Source organism: Gossypium raimondii, chromosome 11, assembly GCF_025698545.1.
Source record: "Gossypium raimondii isolate GPD5lz chromosome 11, ASM2569854v1, whole genome shotgun sequence".
Lineage (NCBI taxonomy): Eukaryota > Viridiplantae > Streptophyta > Magnoliopsida > Malvales > Malvaceae > Gossypium > Gossypium raimondii.
In genome coordinates this window covers 54,641,813-54,645,723 of record NC_068575.1, presented here as the reverse complement: position 1 = coordinate 54,645,723, position 3,911 = coordinate 54,641,813, and the positions used below count along the sequence as shown (strand labels likewise).

Genomic DNA, 3,911 nt, shown 5'->3' with positions numbered 1-3,911 from the left:
CCCCTTATTTTTTTACTAGCGATTCGATTTAGTCCTTTTTATATATTTCTCTTAAAATGAATATTTTAATAATTTTTTTAACTTCCATAAATAATTATTATTATATATACAGTTTTATGTATATATTTCTACTAAAAACATATTTTATATTCACGTGCTTAATTTATTTAATTTTGATGATATTTTAATTGTTTTAAACTTATGTTTTTTATTTCAATCATTGGTTTATTAATTTAGGTTTACATATTTTATCTTGTCCATTTATTTAATATTCTGCAGCCATTATTTATTTATTTGTTCATATATTTGTATTATTTTTATGCTATTGTAGTATTATTGCATTATATATTTAATGTAGCATAACATTACATTTCTTCACTCGATTTTTTAAATTCAAACTTTTTCAAAATGGATATTCTTTTAATTAAAATAAAAGCTCATTATTGGGAATTCAACACGTTATGTCCTAACGTATTGGATGTGGCGCATTGATTTCTCGAAATGAAGATTTTTTTTAAAAATCATGAAGGAAATATTCCGAGTTTGAGATTCTAAAGGAATTGTGCCCTAACGTATTGGGTGTGATTTCTTAAATCTTGGATAAGTGGATGTTCTTTTAAATTAAAGGAAATATTCCGAGTTTCGGATTCTAAAGGGATCGTGCCCTAACGTATTGGGTGTGGTTTCTTAAATCTTGGATGAGTGGATGCTCTTTTAAAATTTTTATATTCTGACCTAATTCATTTTGGGGGAAATTAGAAGGTTGTGCCCTAACGTATTGGGCGTGGCATTTTTGCTTCTCTGAATTGAAAAGGGTCTTAATATGCAACGTTTTAAGTTTTTAAAGATTAAATTTTTAAAATTTTCGACCTTAAGACATTAATTAATTAATTAGGTACCAATTTTTGGGCGTAATGGGGATGCTAATCCTTCCTCATACGTAACAGACTTCCGAACCCGTTTTTTTTTAAATTCGTAGACCAAAGTCATTTTAGGTGACCCAATCACACCTTAATAAAAGATTGGTGGCGACTCCCAATTTTCATTTTTTAAGTCGACAACCTAAAATTTTTGTTTTTCAAAAAATGGTTTCAACATTTACAAAATTAAATTATTTAAATATCACTTAAACTAAGTTAAATTGAAAATTTAAACACACTTTGCAGGATCGTATTTTACAACAAATGGTGAACACTTTCTAAACCACTTCATCTAAATAAGATTTTCAACATTAAACAGACCTGACATCCACAACGGGGATATTGCATTATTCTCTTAGGGCCCGTTCTCCTTTGCGTTAGAAAAGGGCTTTTTATTGAAAAAGTCCTTTTCTCTTAAAAGGAAAGAAAAACGGCCTCCGTTTCGGAAAAAAAATCACCATCGGAGAAGTCCTTTTCTCCAGATGAAGAAGTTAAAATTTTCTCCTTTTCTTCAGCCAAAAGTGCTTTTGGCTGGTAATTTCCATTTTTCTCCCCCAAAAATTGTTCTTCCCTCTGGTTCTTTGCCTGAAATATAAAGTTCTTTGCCTTTGTTTCTTTTCCTCTGGTTCTTTGTTCCTCTTCCGCCGGTGAGTTTCTTTATTTGCATTTCAGTTGATGAAATCGGTATGAAATTGGATTTCGTTTGGGCACCTTCTGTATTTGCATCTGCCACTTTTGATTTATTTGCTTCTGCATTATTGAACAAAATCGATACTTCTACATTTTGATGTTAACTTCTACAATTACCTCATTCATGCTGTCTGCTTTGTAATTTGACGAACATATTTTTTTCCTTTCCTTCTTTAATTACTAGGCCATTTCGTTCTCTGATCTTTTCTGGGTCACAAAACTCAATATGGCAAACATCTGGATTCTGTCTCAGATGCTCTCTTCGTTGCACTTTCTATCATGGTTTAGGGTCAAAAGCTTCACTGAAGCAGTTTTCTGTGAAAATGCCATGAAGTTTATTTATTTTACTAAAAGAGGATTTGGCTAGTCAAAGTAATTGTGATTCATGTTAATGGAAAGTTGCCTTTTAATTAATTCTATATATAGTGAGATCGAGTAGAAACTAAAAGACTTTGGTTTTAGTATTTCCAAAAGCAAAAGATTTCGTTTCTACTTACTCCTACAGTGTGTATTCTCTTTTCGTTTAAGTTCATTGAATTTATTATTTGATGAAATGTTTTCTTGGAAATTTTGCTGCAGAGTGTTTTTGTAGTGTTGAAGTTTTCTTAATGAATATACATCTTCCAATTTGTGTTTTTCTAATTAGTTTTTATATTAAAATGGTATGCTATGAGATATTCATAGAGCCTCTAATCAGTTCACAAATCCTACAATGGCAGGCTGCGAAGAAGCATTTGAATCAACTTATTCAGAACCTGGATGGTAAAATGGAAACACAGAAAGAAATCTTGAAGAGCATTCAAACAAGTGTAAGTGCACATGTGTTTCCATCTTTGACATCATAGCCAGATTATCTCCTCAATTAGAAGCATTTGAAACAACAGCGTGTAAGTCGTAACTAGTTGCACTCTTTTGTTTATTCAAAGTATTCTAGTGTTGCTTTTGCTAGCATATGCTTCACTCTAATGCTCGTTTAATTGTTTTTTCAGGCATAGCTGAAGTTGTTGTTATGCTGGTCACAACTGCCTTGGTGACACTTGTAATGCTTCTGTGGCGACCAATTTGCTTATGGCTTTGTGTTTACATAATGCATTACTTTATATCTAATATGCTGGACATTGTTATGATATATGTAATGCTATTTTAGTATAGTTGACTCGTAGGTGTCATTCTTTGAAGAATTTTTTCCGATTTGTACACTTCTTTTAGGAACTGATCTAGAAAACAAGAAGCTTGACCTTGAAATCCGATTTTATAGTGGTACAATTTGTAGATGAAGATATAGAAAATTGTCTTTCCCCTCTGTCTTGATGATTCAGTTTTTACTGATATTATCGGTTATATTCTTATCTTGATTACCACTGCTTGCCCCTAGAGTGTTGTATTCTTTGCTTTATATGGTGATGGGGCTGCTAATCAAGGGCAGTTGTTTGAGGATTTGAACATATCTGCACTTTGGGATCTGCCTGCAATTTTGGTCTGCGAGAATAATCATTGTGAGCAATTTGAATTGGAATGAAATTTTATTGGTCTATTAAATTTTTGTGGACTTTATTTATTTCATGTAACAGATGGTATGGGGAAGGCTGAGTGGAGAGCCGCAAAGAGTCCTGCTTACTAGAAACGTGGGGATGATGCTCCTGGTTTGAAGGTGAGACTTGGTTGGCTGAGAGATAAATAGTGGTTATAATTTGTTGGTTATTTAGTATTGTTATTATGATTATTAAGTAAATGAGGATTTAGATGTATGTGATGTCGAAGTGACTATGACCAGTAAATGTCATAAGAGTGATAGTGGATGGTAAAAAACTGTGATAGTTGTGATTTTGGGCCATGTGAGATGCTTCTGCAGGTTTTATATTGTTGTTTTGTTCTCTTATCCTTTCATATAAGAAACTAAACGTTTGAATGAAGTTTCAGAAAAGTAGAATCTCAAGGGATTTTTCCTGCTTATACTATCGGTTCTTAATATTTAAGTTTGTTTTCTTCTAAGGTGTAAGGCATTGATGCAAAAAGAATGCCTTCTAGCAGAACTTTAAAGCAACAACCTCTCTGGTCAGCTTAAGAAGCGTAATTTTTTTTTGACAAAACATGTATTAGGAGAATGCATGCTTAAAATTCCTTTTCTCCAGACGGTAGACATTGATGTATTTTTTAACTTCAATTCTATTTGTTATGTGTTTCATATCTTCTAGGTGGATGGAATGGATGCTCTTGCTGTGAAGCAAGCTTGCACGTTTGCCAAAGAACATGCCTTTCTGCTTTTAATACTGCCATAGCTTGTAATAACGTTCCATTCAA

The 3,911-nt window shown here is 32.4% G+C and overlaps 1 long non-coding RNA gene across 1 annotated transcript; it reads left to right on the top strand.

The window, feature by feature from the left end:
* Positions 1-1,389: 1,389 nt before the first annotated feature.
* On the top strand, positions 1,390-2,922 carry LOC105802829 (uncharacterized). The gene is made up of 3 exons (XR_001136301.2): positions 1,390-1,567; positions 2,330-2,497; positions 2,600-2,922. It is a non-coding gene; the product is annotated as an uncharacterized LOC105802829 (long non-coding RNA).
* The last annotated feature ends 989 nt before the right edge of the window (positions 2,923-3,911 follow it).